Source organism: Mus musculus, chromosome 8 (genome assembly GCF_000001635.26).
Source record: "Mus musculus strain C57BL/6J chromosome 8, GRCm38.p6 C57BL/6J".
Lineage (NCBI taxonomy): Eukaryota > Metazoa > Chordata > Mammalia > Rodentia > Muridae > Mus > Mus musculus.
Genome location: NC_000074.6, coordinates 108,538,372 through 108,555,651, shown reverse-complemented (window position 1 = coordinate 108,555,651; position 17,280 = coordinate 108,538,372). Strand labels below are relative to the sequence as shown.

Below are 17,280 nucleotides of genomic sequence, written 5' to 3'. Positions count from 1 at the left end.
CCATTAAAAAAAAAAGTTTATGCATGGGTATTTTCATGTATACATGCATGTGCACCACAGGGATGTCTCTTGCCCTCAGAAGCCAGAAGAAGGTATTGGATCACTTGGAGTTAGAGACTCTATAGTTAGAGGTAGAGTAGAGTTGTGAGCCACCAGGTGGGTGCTGGGAACCAAACTTTTGTTCTCTGCAAGAGCAGCAAGTGCTCTGAGCCATCTCTCTAGCCCGCCTTCCAAGTTTCTTGATTGGAGGGAAAGATAAGAACTGTTCATGGCTATTGTGTTGTATAGATAATGAATACACGTAAATGCTAAGGACCTCATCAGGTATCCAGGAAGGAACAACAAGATCAATTATTACCATCGTTGTACTTTTGATTATCTGAGACACCTTCTCATCCGAAAGACAGAATAGACCCTGGAGTTTCGTAGCTCTGACTGTCTCTGTGGGACCCTGTAAGAGGAGGGTTCTTTTGGGATCATGGGATCCCATTTAGATAGGGTCATGGGATCAGAGCTAAGCTGAGAGCACCCAGTCTTGGGTTGCCTCAAGGTGGAGAGACAACCTTTTTCACTGTGCCCATCGATTCAGGGCGTGTTGGGCAGCACGGTCTTGAGCTTTGAGCTCATCCACGGTTCCCTTTAAGAGACCCTGCCTTCCCCCCAAACATTCCGCTCCTCTAGCCTCCTCTCCGTTCTAAACACCAATTATTTGGCAGACAATCCCACCGAACCAGCCTCTGGGTTTGACCTACATGCACGAGGAGGAGAAAGGGATCAGTTTTCAGTAGTTTTCTAAAGTAACCTCAATAGCACATTGCAATATAATATGATAATTACCACTTTTTAAGAGACAGAAAAACAAGTTAATAATCCTTCCCTACATATCATGTGACTCTTTTGTTTTCTCCTTCTTGGCCCCGCTCTGCAGTGTGGGGGACGTTCAAGGAGGGCACGTGGAGTTGGAGATTCCTGTGCACTCCTGGACCTTGAAGTTGTGCTTAAAACCCAGGGGGGGTGTTGGGGGGGTCTTTTTTTTCTTTCTTTCTTTCTTTTTTTTTTTGTGAACAGCCATTTGTCTGTCTTTCATTTCTGTGACTGTTGCCCTTCATCTTGAAGTTTTGAAGTTTACAGAGTGCCCTTTATGGGCCTGGCTCCCATTTTGACTCGGGCTCAGCCCAGATACATGTATCAAATTCTGGCTGCAAAATCACCCGCCCTCTCAGCTTTCAGGAGATGGCCCTTCAGTTCCTCATACAGGCTCTCTCTGTCTTTGTTCTCTGGTCCAATCTGTAAGCCATCTGCACCCTTGATTATTAAGAACATATTTACTGAGATTTCACAACTGTTTAATAGATATGTATCTTATTACATGTTTGATACACCTCATTAAACAGACGATTCAATTGGTATTTATTTAATATTCAGTAAACACCGAGACCCCTTGGCCTAGATGCGGGGAGGGAGGGGCAGGACCCCAGCTGCCCATCAGTATCCTCTTTGTCCTCAGTTACTGCTCCATTGCAGCCTGGTGTTTTGTATTTAACCCTTCAACACTCCAGCTTCGATAGGCTTGGGCAACGGATCAAAGCTGGGGTGGAAGTTGCAACGATAGCTCAGGGCTGTAGCTACCAGTCTGGATACAATCCACGCTTGCCTCCTGCTACCTCAGCAGTAGGGCTCAATGGAAGGCCTGGGGCCTGGCTTCCTAAGACCTACCACTGGGACAGAGGTTTGCTCCTGTGGCTTAAGATGAGGCTACAAACTCAACTCAGCGCAAAGGAGCCAGGATCTGGGAATCTGCCAGCCATTCTTCCAGACTAGACAGGATTCCGAGGAGTTAACTGGCCTAGACGTAAATGAAGATGCTTAGAATCTAAGGCTTCTAGTTGATGGCTTGAACCTGCTCAGTCTCAGACATGTCTAGGCTGGGGCCCGTGGGCTACTGTGGCAAAAGACAGGCCATGAATGAGGGCCAGCATAAAAGCACAAACCACTTTAAAATGAGAATTGTTTTTTTTTCTTTTGTAGGACCTCATCCACAGGACTCTGGACTATGAACTTTTTGGACAACGACATGGTGTTATAATGTCTGGAGGCGGTACATGCCTCTGGTCTTTGGCTTATGACACGTGCCACTGCCTACTTTTGTACTTCACTGAGGACCCTGTGATTGTCTGGAGCAAAGGAGGGCAGCTAGATGACACTGAGAGAGGATCTCACCCAAGGGTCTTTCTCTACATGGGCAACCATCTCTTCTCAGCCCGCTCAGCATCACCTTCTAAAACAGCTTCAGAGAGACATAACTTCTACTCAAGGATCTCAGACTTTTTTGTTGCTATTGATCTTTACAATGTTCCCCAGATCCAGGGAGGAGAGAATTAAAGATCCTATCATAACTCATCTTTGAGAAAAGTTTTCCTTAAGAAGGCCACAGGCTTGGCTGAAAAACGCTCCACCAACCACGGGACCCAGAGATGCTTTCAGTAGAGGGGGCAGGAGGCAATTTAATTTTTTTTTTTTGCCATAAATAACGGATTAAAAAAGCTTAGCTAATGCTATAAATTAAAAACGTGAAACTAATTATCCAAGTCCCCATAAAAGCAAAACAATCAATTCATATCCCAAGGATGAGAAGCGGTCGTGTGAACCCAGTGCGGGTGACAGCTCAGGAGATACAGAAGGGGACCAGTCATTCTACAGGAATCTGTCCTCTAGCCCAGAACCACAGGCCCACTTCCTTGTGGCAGAGAGAAACCACTAGTAGCTCTGTGTTCTCTCTACCCATTTTTCATGACAACGGGCCCATCCTTTCTCCACCCCTTCCACACAGACCCATTACTCAAAAAGAGAGGCTCACCCACCAGCAGGCACAGCTGTGCTTTTGCCAATTCAAACCAGATGGGCCTGCAAGACAGCCGCTGCCAAGACTATAACTCAACTAGGAATTCCTAAGTGTTTCAACCAGCCACTTAATAACGCGCCAGCTAGTGCTCTATTCCTGTTCTAAATAGATGAACAAGGCCGGCTCGGTTGGATCCCTTAGGTTCATAAGGGTTCTGTGTGTTCCTCAATGGATTGTTTCCTTCTGTTTTACATGGGACCCCACTCAACATATCATAGCCGCCTGCGGTTTCTCCACCCCCAGCTTGTCTTCTCCTTGGGCGTGGGAGGAAGGATCTCTGTTCACAATTCTTCATGCCTTCTGCATCCGAGAATCGTACGTCGACAGCCTTTGTCTCTCTCGTGATGTTTGCAGTTTCTTCCCACTGAAGGTGCAGGGCGTGCTCCCTCGTGTGTTGGTGTGTGGCTCAATTGCATGGCTGCATTTGTCTCTTGGTGTGTGTGCTTGTACATGTGCGTGCATGTGCACATGTGTTTCTGAGTATGCATGGTGTGTCGTGTGTGTGTGTGATTGTGCATGTATGTGCTTGTGCACTCATGTGTGCTTGTTTATGTATGTATGTATGTATGTATGTATGTGTGTGTATGTATGCGTGTGTGTGTGTGTGTGTATGTATGCGCGCGCGTGTGTGTATGTGTGTGTGTGTATGTGTGTGTGTATGTGTGTGTATGTGTGTGTGTGTGTGTGTGTGTGTGTATGTGTATTCTACAGGAGGCATTGCATCTTTTGTCCATGTGCTTATGCCCTGTGGATCTGTTCCAGACCAATATGCCCCGAATAGTGACTGGTTTGAAAATCCTGAGCAATGACATTCACTTGAACTCCTCTTGCAATCTGGACCCCAGGCCAGCTGATCTCAACCCAACAGAACCAAAGATCATGTATATATTTTAAGATAGTCTGAGGGAGATTTGTTACACAGCACAATGGTGGCAATAGCTGACTGATACATTTGCTACCTAGGTGTATCTTTTTTTTTTTTTTTTTTAACTGACAAAGCATTACACCCTTCTGTTGTTTTAGACTTCGTGCTGTTTGCAGGGCAAATGCAATCTTTACTCTGTCTTTCAAGACTCCTACCAATATATCTGTAGCTTACTACTGGCCAGCTTCTCTGCAAAAATCTTTCCTCTCTGAATCACTTCCTCTCCTCTGGGATTCCTAGAGCACTTCTATAGTCTTCTACTAATTATAGTGGAGACAGTTCTTTATCCATCCCAGACGGGAAACTCTACTGTTAAGTGTCAGCTCATTCACCTTTGGGGTCTGGGTACCAGACTGTGGTAAAACAGTTTGCATTCATTTACGAATGATTATGGCTTTGCCTGATTTTTTATAGGAAACAAAGAGAGGCCATGTGTTTATCACAGGTTCAAATATTGTTTGAGTGCTCTCTTCTCCTCTCTCTCTCTCTCTCTCTCTCTCTCTCTCTCTCTCTCTCTCTCTCTGTCAGGCTGACCTCAAATTCAGAGATCTCCCTTCTTCTGCCTCCCTCTTTCTGTAGCATACCTACTTTCTGATGCTTTCAAGAAACTCACATAGCTTTGCTTCCTCTTTTGTCCCGAAGTCTTGACTTACACAGGACATGGATTTCAGCAGGAGATGCCGGGGTGCTGGTATCAATGAACATCATAATGTTCTGTGGGAGAGCAAGGCCATGGCCCACTTGGGATTTCAGACTGATCCTTGCTCTAATGTTGACCCATGGCCATTGCCTAAAGAGAGAAAGCTGGTAACAGGCTGGACTTGGATTTCTATTTCCTGAGTTGATCTGGGCACAGTTTTCCTGGGCATGATTTTAGTGTTTTCCCTGGGTTGTGACTGTTGCTTTGAGCAAGATGCAGCAAGGCTGCTGGAAGCCTTGGCTGGATCAATGGTATCGATCCTCAAGGCTCTGTGTCATTTCCAGGGGATTTGCTAAAGAAGAGACTTATGTCCTTTTTTTTTTTTTCTTCTTTCCATTTTCACCACCACATTGCCAGCTGCTGCGGCCTTCATGTGTCTCAGCAACACCTGGAGGACTGGGACCTGCAACTCGGATTTGAGTACAAACACCTTCCTTCAAAATTAAACACAGGACAGCCTGTGCATCACCAAAACCTGAGCCCAGGGAGGAAGTCAGGTCACACTGGTCCACGGGGGCTTGGTATTTTTTTGTTTTGTTTTGTTTTGTTTTAAAAAGGGCAGCCTGGCCCGACACTAAGCAATTGATCCCCCCGGCTTAACTTTTAAATTAAGACCATTGTAAATTTGGGAACTTGAGAAGACATAGAGAGGGCACCCATAATTCTTTGCAAATGTCAAGTGCCTCTCGAGGTTGGTTACTTTTCAAAGGTAGCTAGGTTACAATGTACCCTGGTAATGAAAAAACCTGGTAGGCCCACTCCATGGGTTTCAGTCAATATACATAATATTATTGGGCTTTGCAAGGATTAAAGGTTGTTTCTCTCACAGCTTCATAATAGGTTTTCTCTCTCTCTCTCTCTCTCTCTCTCTCTCACTCTCTCTCTGATTTGATTGAAGGTGAAAAGAAGTCTTCTTGATAACGGAGGAATCCAGAACATTCTGGGGTCCCAGAGATGGCATAGACTTCCCTTCTCACACCTGTCTCTACCAATGGCTTTGTCACAGATGCAAACGTAGAGCTAATTCCTTTAACTTATAGATGTTGGGACTTTAAAGAAGAAAAAGAGAGCATTAATGAGTTTTACTGTCCATACATCATTCCTAGGAGACAAAAACGATGGTCGCTTCAGTTTCCTTATAAGAGTGAGAACTGTTATGTCACTCTATCCCATATTTGGCATAGTGTCGGCTCTGTGCATCCTGAAGACCCAGGTCCCCAGGATGTAGCATAAGATGCGGCATGGACTCAGTCTTCTTTTGGCTCCTTAGGAGGCAAGGGACAGCACAGCAGGTGATGCTGTATTCTGTCACAACTAAATCTAAACAAGAAGGCAACTCTTGGCACACTTCAGTGTGTGTGATCCATCTTGGATCTCACTGTAGAGATGCGCGGGGCTCATGATCTAGTGGAGATTTGGAGGTGAGGAAACAGAAGAACATGGAGAATAATATTGGGCTGACTGTGGGGATAAGCCAACTTGTTTTCTAAAAGATAAATCTTACACGCATGTATTTGTTTATTTTATACGTGAGTGTGCATGCCATGCCGTGCGTAGGGAGGCCAGAGGACAACTTGTTGGAGAAGACTGTCTGTTTTGGCTTTGTAGGTTTCAGGAATCAGACTCAGGTCATCAGACTTGGAGGCAAGTGCCTTTCCTTGAACACAGTAAATACATTCATCATACACTTTACCACTGTAAAGTGGCAATAAATACATTAAAAATATTACACTGCTGTCGCCATTTAACACCAGAGCTCCTCATCACTCCAAATGGAAGATCCATCCTGGGAGGTGTCACCACCCTGTTCCCTCCTCTCCACACATCTGGAACCACAACTCTGCTTTCTACACCTATGGATCTGCCTGTTCTGGTTATTTCCCATAAATAGAATCATACACCATAAATCCCACAGCTGTTTCTCACTTAACATATTGTCTTCAAGATTTAGTCATGCTGCAGCCTGTTCCAGATCCTTGTTCCTTTTATGTGACTGAGCAATATTCCTTTGTATATGGATAGACCAGATCCTGCTCATGTATTATGCTGTTGACAGATGTTTATACCCACAGATATGGCCTTTATGGATAAACAGAAGTCACAGAAACAGCAGAAGGTCTGGGGGGCTGTGGGTTGTTTTGATAGGAAACCAACACTAGCAGACGTGTTTGATCAATGTGGCTCCATTATTCGACAGCCCAGCCTCTGCAGGTCTCTGTTGGACAGACTCGAAACAAAGAATGACATCAGATACTGAGAGAGAGAGGAGCAAGAGCTACAGGGAATGAGTGGTACTGTGGAGGGGGATGGAGTTGAGCCCTGGTGTGGGAGCTGCTGAATTGGCAGGGTAGCATCAAGGAATACCCAGTGCCCAGTCCACATTCTGCTATCTTAAGGGCACTGAAGTTTTCCATTACTCTTCAACCAATGGTTGTTGGTAAGAGATCATAAACTGAAAGGGTCACTATACAGTAATATGAGCAAAGAATATCATGGTGGTGGGTCGTACGCCGGTCTTTTTCAAAAATTCTAGCATCATAAAAACTGAAGACCAGTAGGAAAATAGGGCAAGACTTCTTCAGGAAACTATGTTTTAAGGAAAACTAGGTAAGGTGTGAAATAAAAGGGCTGGGATTCCATTAACAGAAGAGAAATGCTAGGGTGAACAGGAGGAGGGTGCATCCTCAAGCCAGTGTTCTATGGAAGTCAGAAATAACCCAACTACAGATACTCAGATTCAATGGCTCTATTGCCCCCACAGCTTTGCTTTACTTCCAAGAGTCTTTGTGCCAAGAGTCACAGAGCCTTTAACATCATATCATATATATTAAGCTCCAAAAGGCCAGACACAATATGCAGTTGTCTTAGGTAGGGTTTTTTTGTTTGTTTGTTTGTTTGTTTGTTTTTTATTGCTATGGAGAGACACGATGACCATGGCAACTCTTATAAAGGAAAACATTTAATTGGGGTTGGTTTAAAGTTCAGAGCTTTAGTCCATTGTCATCACGGTGGGAAGCATGGTGGCATGTAGACAGACATGTGCTGGAGAAGGAGCTGAGAGTTCTACATCTGGAACGGCAGGCAGCAGGGAAGAGAGTGACACTGGACCTGGCTTGGGCATCTTGAACCTCAAAGCCCGTCCCCAGTAACACACTTCCTCCAACAAGACCACAGCTCCAATTAAGCCACTCCCTATGAGCCTGGGGTCCAGTTTCATTCAAACGACCACCGTAGAATTTTCTAAAATTCTTTGATTGTTGAGTCTTTTAGTGATGCTGTGCTCATTGTGCAGCCTCTGTGCTAACCAAAAACATCTGGTTAGGCGGGGCAGTGAGAGCTGAAGTGGATATTCCTTATAGTCTGTCGAGCCATGGTTCTGTGGGCTGTATTCACTGAAAGGCCTGCCTACCTGCTTTTGTTTCTCCATTCCTTCCTTTGTTCCTTCCTTCCCTCTTTCCTTCCTTCTTTCTCTTTCCTTCCTTCCTTTGTTCCTTCCTTCCCTCTTTCCTTCCTTCTTTCTCCTTCCTTCCTTCCTTCCTTCCTTCCTTCCTTCCTTCCTTCCTGTGTCTTAGTTACTTGTCTGTTACTGTGATAAAACCCAATGACTAAGTCAATGTACAGAAGGAAGAGTTTATTTGGGCTTGAAGTTCCAGAGGGATAAAGAGTCCATCATGAAGGGAGAGTGGCAGGCATGGCCACCTGTGTGAAGAACGGAGTATCAAGTTGAAAGCTCACATCTTGAATTATGATCAGAAAGAAGAGGGGTGGGAGAGAGAGAGAGAGAGAGAGAGAGAGAGAGAGAGAGAACTGAAAGGAACTCGAGTCATAAGCCTACCCCCAATGACATATTCCTTCAGCAAGGTTACCCCTCTTAAGCTTTCCTAAACAGTGTCACCAACTGGGGACTGGGTGTTCAAATACACTAGCCTATGTGAAACAGATTCATTTAAACAACTATAATTCCTTCTTTTGTGTATTTTAAATCTTCTAAAACAGCCCCAGGATAGGTGGAGTTTGAGGGGTAGATGCATTTGTATAAGTGAAGGAGGGTGTCCCTTGGGGACAACCATGCTATAGGGAATTGTTGGGTGGGTCCTACATAAGATATGCTCTAGGTCTAGAGAGGATCTCTATTGCAAGGGCAAATGAACTAAAGGGGAGACCCTTGAAGGCACAGTGCCACAGAACTGTTTGAGCATGAAGACTATTGGAAGTATAGCAAAGCTATGGGGGTAATAAAGTCATTGAATCTGAATATCTGTAACCAACTTATTTCTAATTTCCATAGAACACTGGCTTGAGAATAAACTCTCCTCCTTGGTCATGGCTGGCAGAAAAACAGGAGTTCAGGATGAAAGTCTGGGATGCCAGAGATGGCAGAATGAGATCATAAATTTGAAAGGATGGGATGTAGATCCTAAAAGCCCAAGGACCCGGAGAAGGAGCCGTTATTAGAGGAATAGGGGCCAGGAGGTGCCCAGGGAGAACCTGAGCTGGATATCAAATCAGAGACATCTGTTTCCTCTTGCTTCCACTCTTTCCTGACCTCAGGTCTCCAATGTGAAAAATAAAACAGTCCAGGAACATCCAGGGCCTATGAGATTCCTTCTGAATCAGCTCTGGATGATTTGATTATTTTGATATTGTCTTCATTTTTCGTATTTATACTTGGGTTCTCTGAATGCTGCTACTGCGTGAAGGATGATCCTAAGAAGAAAATCTGGTCACACATCACATTTGATTCTGTGGCCCCAATCATAATGGAAAGCAGGGTTTCTACAGAACAAACACACTTTTAGAATTGTGAAGTAGGCGGTACTAAAGCCAAGAGATAAAAGATGTTCTATATACCAGCGCCTTGGTGAAACTTTGTAATAAATGAATGTATATTATTTCTCTCTATTATCTGCCTATCATCTATCTTTTATCTATTTATATAGCTATTATACTTTTTATTGCTTACAAAAAACGGATATGACCATTGTGGAAATTTTGAAAAATATAAGATGGAAAGTAGAAAAATGATAATACTTCTATTCACAGTAATAACTTTAGCACATTATTTTATTCTTTTTTTTGTAGAAGTATATACTTTATTTCATAGGTATCTGCATATGTACAGATTTACTTTAAATGGTTTATATCTTCATAAACTAAAAGTGAAAGCAATACCACATATCTATTTTATTTTATAATTTACTTAATATTTAAAAAAACACATACAGACACGTTAAATGTACTTTCTATGCCCTTACTATGTCTCAACACAGTTGCCCCAGTGCACTGTGTGTGAATATACTGTATTATATCAAACACATTTTCTATCTGCAGACATTTTATTTTTCTGTTACTCATCACTCAGTGATGAGCTTTATCTTGTACACATTTCCAGAAAATTTCAGAAGACTCATGTCTTTTTCTTATAGCCCTACCGGTTCTTTGTCAAAGACTTCTTGGCTTTATTTGTGTGGGTCTACTTCTGGGTTCTATTTGCTCAATCTGTGTGTTTATTTTCTCACCAATATCACATGGCTGGCATCCTCCTGTCTCCTCCTTAGCCCAGGTACTGGTGTTGCAGATACATACCATCTGGCTATCATGTGAATGCTAGAGATCTAAATCCAGGTCATTATGCTTGCCTAGCATGCACTGGACCACCTCCCAGCATGCACTGGACCATCTCCTAGCATGTACTGGGCCATCTCCCAGCATGCACCGGGCCATCTCCCACAGTACTCATAGTGTTTTTATTTAGAGATATCTCCTGAATCTTAAGTGATTTCCTTGGACTCTAGTCATTCCATAGCTACCGTCTTGATTTTATTCTAGTTCAGAAAACCATCTATTGTGACTTACTGTTTTTTTTTTCTTGAATAGTCTTACAATTTTATCTAGACTGAACTTCAGCTTTCATGACAGTAACCATAAAGCCAAGAGATTATGGCCTTATTGCATATATTTAGGAACACATGTTAAAGCCACCAAGATTGTGTGCCAGCCAATGCACGTCACAGTGGGGGTGTGTCCCTCCTGAAGGAAGCATGGTTGGAGGAAGGAATACAATGGTGTTCAGTAGGCAAGAAGTGTCCCACACTTGTTTTTCAGGGCAGTCTCAGGCTGCAAATGAAGCCAGGTTTAAGATGTCAGCAAATGCCTGGAGGTCAGAACCACAACTGGGCATCAGTTAGGAGATTCTGAACTACCGATTTCCAGAGGCCAGGACTCGTCAGCAATGAGAACCGAATAGCATGTTCCAGGCACAGGGTGAATACTGGGACACTGTACTCTTGTTCTGACCCAGCATTGCATATTTGCACCTGGCTCCTCACCTAACACTCACTAAAACACCTCTTTCTGTCTCTCTACCATTCTCTTCCCTTTTTTTGTTTTCCCTTCCTTTCTTCTTCCCTCTCTGTCTTCCTTCTTGTTTCTTTCATTTCCTCCTCCTCCTCCTCCTCCTCCTCCTCCTCCTCCTCCTCCTCCTCCTCCTCCTCCTTCTTTGTTCAGGCACTGGAGATAAAACTAGGACTTCATGCATGTTAGGCAAGAGCTCCACTCCTGAGCTCCTTGCCCACTGTCTTTACTCCCTATCTGAATTGCAACTTGCCTTTCTTTTGGAAGCCCTAATGGTTGCCTAATACAACCCCATTTGAACCAAGATCATTAGTCTCTGCTTTGGAGCATCTTAGCACTGTGGCCTCACCATCCCAGATCCATTTTTGTTAAAGAATCAGTTGTTTGGGAGTTATCCACGTCAATCAAATTGGAATATAATGCAGGGATGTATGAGCACAGGACAGGGAGCGGCGCTGACTCTGATGGCCTTCCCGGATGCCTCGGGCTCTCTTTTTACTTCAAAGAAGCTGCATTTAGACAGAAATGAGTAACATGGCAGTGGTCCATGCTAAGATGCTGTGAACCCCCCAACGAAAAGGACTGGCGGACGGATGTGCAGATGCTATTGTACGTTAAAGTATTTGAAGATCAGCTCTTCATAAAAAAAAATTGCTGACTTTGATCAAACTTTAAAACTCAAAAAACGGGTCAGCTAGTGATTGATGAGTAAGATGCTTCTTATGGGCGTATGTGCTAGCTGTGCTCGCTGCTGGCCCTGAAATGCCATTTCAGGTCTGGTTTGTCCCAGAAGGGGCATGCTCCCCAGAGACAGAGCCTGTATGTTAGCCATATTGACTGATGGCACACAATACAGTGTCTTGGGGCTCCTGAGGACATCTTTGTCTTAATTTGCGTTCCTTCAGGTTGGCTGCTCTTCTGACCTTGACCTTGAACCATCCCCCATCACCCACTCCAGTGGTCAGATGACTAGGTTTGTTTGGCATGAAGAAATGACTGGTAATTGCCATTCATTCCGCTTGGATTGGCTAGCAAGGCTAGGGCAAAGGAGGGGACTTCTGACAGCCTGAACATGACTGAGATATGGCTTGGCCAATTAAGGACTTCATACTAGAATATTCCACGCATGCTATAGGATAGTGAAGAGATTCATCACCTATATTTAAAGTTGAATTTACTGATATTTTATGGTATTAGATATTATTTCTATTAACATTTTATGCTGAAATTACAGAATGATTCGTGAGTACTGAATTTTTGATTGCTTTTACAGTTGCTGGGACACTATTAAACTTGATTTACGTTAATAGTGCTGTAAGAAGATATTAACAATGGAACTTCCAAAAGCACTTAGCATCTCATAATTGGAGTTAAATGACAAAAAAAATGAAGAGATAATAAAGTGAGGAGAGGAAAGGAGAGAGAAAGTTTTGACAATATTCTTTTCAACCTGTGGTTCTTAATAAGGTTTTTTGCAGGATTGTTTTAAGTTCGGGAGGGATCAAACCCCCATCAGGGGAGGTGACGCTGATTTATTAAAGGGATTTTATAATGTGGAATTAAGACCTCGCTCCAGGTAGAGAGCACAGAGTTTAGCACTTCTCTGAGAGAAAATGTTCCGATTTCCAGAGGAGAGAGGCAAGTCCAATTACCACATTCTTATTCCCTCTGTTATGTCAAGAAGATCGCCAAACTTTATAAAGTGAAAATTGATTTAGCCGGAGCTACTAGAGTAGAGACAAGGGGGCATGTATAGCCAAGATGTCAAAGCTTGAGCAATGACAACAGTCGCCGTAATGAATTCTATTGCACTGTCATTATAGGTGGGCTCTACTCTCAGCATCTTCTGCATATGATCTCATTTAACCTCCATAACATTCCTGTGCATGACAAATACCCAAGAGAAACAGCTCAAGGAAAGAAAGGTTTATTTGGACTCATGATTTCAGTCTTTGGTGGGCTGGCTCCATAGCTTTGGGCCCAAGGCAAGGAAGGAGGATCGTTACGACAGGAAGCAGAGCTGTCCATTCATGGTAGCCAGGAAGCAAACATGAGAGACCCGAGGTGGTCAGAGGTGAGACACTCTTCAAAGTGATGTCTTCAGTGGCTCCTATTTCCTCTCTCTCTCCATACATATACACATATATGTATATGTATTCATATATGTACATATATACACATATATTCATATTAATATGCATGTACACATATATGTATACATATATGTAGGCATACTCACATGTACATATATGTATATATGTATAAATAAACGTGCATATATGTATATGCATATATATGTGTACATATATACATATATATTACATACATACACATCTATCTATCTATCTATCTATCTATCTATCTATCTATCTATCTGAAGGGGGCAATACATTGAGCAGGTCAGAACCCTGATATATCAGAGGACCAAGGCTTCAATATATGAGTGTTTTGGGAGTTATATCACATCTAAATCACAATAGTTACTATTATGACTTCATCTCTAACAATTCAGTGGTACCAACAATAGTGGCATCAGGATTTGAACATAGGCAATAGTCTGACTCCCAACAGATCTTTACCTTCTAGACTTTTTGAGGAATAACAAGTTACAGTTGCAAGGGGTGCTACTTTTGGGCCAGTGTACTCTATCAGGAGACAGTCCTTTCTCAGAAAACCAAGACACTTTAGAACTGTGTTAGTATACAGACGGCCATGAGTCTGAGCAATGCTATTACTATATGTTAACATGCTTTTCCTGACCAAGAAGTTGATATTTTGAATGCTTTTTAAAAGAATTCAAGGGCCTGGAGAGGTGGCTCAGCACTTAGGAGCGCTCGCTGCTCTCACCTGAGTTTGGCTCTTAGTACCCACACTGGGCAGCTCCTAACCATCTGTAGTTCTTGCTCGGGATATCAGACAACGCTTGTCTTCATAGGCTTCTGCACTCATGTGCACATCCCACCTCTAACCACATCTACATAATTAAAAACAAAGGATAAAAATTGATAATAAAAAAAAATCAAAGCCCTGTTCTGGGCTCCTGCAAATGAGCTGTAGACATCAAGCCAATGGTACTGACTAGAGAGGTCATCTTAGCATGGCAAGTAAAAACAGGATTAGACTAAGATCATGCCATCTCACTCCAGATTACAAGAGAATCTGGGAAACAATGGTGAGAAGGTGAATGGGAACAACCCAAGAGAAAAGAACCAGGTGAATCCAGTCTGCCTGGATTTTATGGTGGTGGAATGAACAGCATGGCTTGGGTCTGACTCTTTGGCTTCACAATGATCTCTCTTGGGTTTTATGGTCTTCACCTCAATATATTGTCATCTTTTAGAATCTATAAGGTATTGACTCCTGGACCCTCTGGGACAATTTAGTTGAAGGACTTTGAAGAGTCATAGAAAAAATGAAATTATTTTCACATACATAGTACGTAGTCTCCTATGTTCTAATCGTTCTAGGTAACTTGCAATATCTGATTTAATGATATTGTCCTGTGTATCTCTAGATGATATACAAGGCCGGGCACAATCGCTTACGGAATACAACAGAGTCTGCACTTACTCAGTAGAGACAGTGAATAAAATGTTTTTGAATAGTTCTCAGCCGAATCCCTGCATGTGAAACTAGCACACATAGAGGGCTAAACATACTTCATTTTAGTCAAACAGAAACAGAAACAAACAAAAAATATGAATTCTAAATTGTAGATGCTATACTAAATGTTATCATAATGTTGATGGCAAATATTGGCTACCATAATATTGAAGATGAACATTGGTAGAGATCTGCTGTTTAGTTAGGATTATGACATGGGATAGTGCTTGGGAAACATTGTCCTCCAAACGCTGAGGAGTCACGGCCACACTACTCAGTCTTGGCCATTCAGAGCAACAATGTGGGTGTTCTGTCTTCAGTGGAAGTGACTCTTTTCATTCCTCTCCCCAGAAACCTATTTTCTTTGGAGCTAAAACTAGGGTTCTGAGAAAGTATGGAAGCCCACATCTCAGCCTAGACTTAAATGCATTTTAACTATAAATAATGAGAAAAAAATGCAATTTTTGTATTTAGTTTTCTCCTGAAACATATATGAATACACATGTACATAGTGTGTGCACCCACCCCCCACACTGACTCACATGCACACATGGGGTCTTGAACCCTCTCTAGATAAAGAAGAGACCTTAATGCATACAACTTTACTGCCATGTTAGGGTTAATATCTGTCTTACTTTATGATAAAAATAACCTGTTGTTGAACTGAATCATTTGCATGAAGGATGCACAGTGGCAAACATAACAGGTTGAATGAGATTTATGTTGTAAACATTATCTAAAGACCATCTCTTCTAAAGGCATGGTTCAAGGGGAGCAGAGATGTCTATTTTATTAAGCAAGGAAATTGCTCCAGGAACCCAGGGTAAAATATTTTCTTTGTAATTTTAACTCACTTAAAATCATGTGATTTTTTTTTAAACCTGATTTATTTCTTTAGTTCATTCTTTTAAACTCAGGAATGGACAGCCAAGCACATAACATTTATAGACTTCATCTGGAAAATGGCTATTATTTATCTTAAAAGTGATTGAGAATGGGAATCCTGGACCCTGTTAAGATCATAGCTAACAAAAGGCACAGAATAAAAAAGGGACTGGTCACCAATAAGCCCACGATAGATGATTGCATGGATAGGCACACGAATAGATTAATGAATAGATAGAAAAACGGATAGATGGATAATGCAGATGAATGAATTAAGAGAGACACAAATGGATAGACAAGTAGATGACAGATAATAGAAAGAAATTCATAGATCAATACATGGGTAGAAAATGGATAGTGAGATGCACATGGATGAATAGATGACTGGGTAGCAGAATAAATAGTTGATATCTAAATGAATATACCTAGATGAATGGAGAGAAAGACGCCAGAGGTTGATGAATGTAAGGGAAAATCTGGAATGAAACGGTAGATAGATGCAAAGTTACCACAATATCATGATTGTGCCCGACTGCAGAGGAATACCAATGAGGATAAAGACATCTCTCTTCGTGAAGGGTTTTAAAGCAGTTTAACTCTTCGGGTTGTGCACGGGCCACAGCAGGAAATGAGTCCATAAGAGCTCTGAACTTACACAGTAAAGGGCCCAAAGGCATGAACAAACAATCAAACATATGGATGTGCCATGATTAGGTCATGAATCCCCCATAATGCATGAGTCAGGCCTACTTGGCCTCTTCGACATCTGCTCCACCAATGCCCAGGTTCAGAGATGGAGAATGGCGATGGCTTCCCAGGCAGCCTTGGTGCATTCTTGATAACAGACAAAAGACATTTCTTCTGGCCCCCTGTCTTTGATTCTAATATTCTTATGTACTTGCACTGGTAGACCTACTTAGGAGGGCCTGGTGTTGTAATTAATCCATGTCACAGGAAGATGTAGTATCGGTGGGATTTATGAGTGGTTTGAGCTGCCAGGATGTGTAGGGAACCTCAGCCTGTGTGATATAAATGCCTCTGCTAATTGGATTGCCAGAGCTAATCAGAAGCCAGAAAGGGAATTAAAAAAAAAAAAAAAAAAGCCATGTTTGCTGCTGCTGCTGCCGAGGTGCTGCCGGCGGCTGATAAACTGGACAGCTCCTCTCAGGACAAGTGCTGCTGGAATTGAATCCTCATGTACAGGTCTTACTCCTGACAGCTAGGCTATCTCAAGTGACACATCCCCTTTGTCACCAGCCCGGGAAGAGATAGGGCCACAGGAGGAAGAGCAGACTGAGCTCAGAGAGATAGCTTCGTTCCTTCTTTCCTTCCTTCCTTCCTTCCTTCCTTCCTTCCTTCCTTCCTTTCTCTTGTAAAATTATGATTATCAAACTGCAAATTCGTAGTGGAGAGGAGAGATGGAAGGAGCAGAGACCGTTGTGAGGAGGTGTCCACCAGCTAGTTGCTGAGACAGATGGCTTCTCTAGATCGAAGTTCTACTTCCAGGAGCCTGGGAGTGGCCAAACACCATTTTGGGGTGTGATTTGGGAGTGTGAGCCCATGTTGCCATGGCCAAGAGGCACATGCAGGACACAGCTCTCCCTCACTTGTCATTTAGCCACCATGCTCCTTCCTGCACCAAATGTACTGATAATGAGAGCATGAAGTGAGGACACCCATTTAACTGGACAGATGCAGTTTGGAGAGTAGCAGGGCTGGGTCTGCAAAGGAGGTAAGGAAACAGACCAGGCAGAAAGCCTCTCACTTTGTGGGTGGGTGGGGTGGGGTGGGTGGGTGGGTGAAAGCCATCAGCGCTGAGAAGGAATTCATGGTCTATCCTTGGTCTCTCCGTGATAAAGGACATGTACGTTCATCGAGCTACATACTCCCCTCCAACCAATGGTTTGTTCC

General features: G+C 42.9%; 1 protein-coding gene and 1 long non-coding RNA gene across 2 annotated transcripts in view; one reads left to right on the top strand and one right to left on the bottom strand.

Annotated features, from left to right (window-relative positions):
- Positions 1–2,400, top strand: part of Lncbate1 (brown adipose tissue enriched long non-coding RNA 1) — a 31,426-nt gene extending 29,026 nt beyond the window's left edge. The window contains exon 2 of the long non-coding RNA NR_077224.1: positions 2,029–2,400. This is a non-coding gene — a long non-coding RNA (brown adipose tissue enriched long non-coding RNA 1). The remainder of the gene's footprint in view (positions 1–2,028) is intronic.
- Positions 1–17,280, bottom strand: part of Zfhx3 (zinc finger homeobox 3) — a 682,326-nt gene that overhangs the window by 405,985 nt on the left and 259,061 nt on the right. The gene's annotated exons all lie outside the window — the stretch shown is intronic.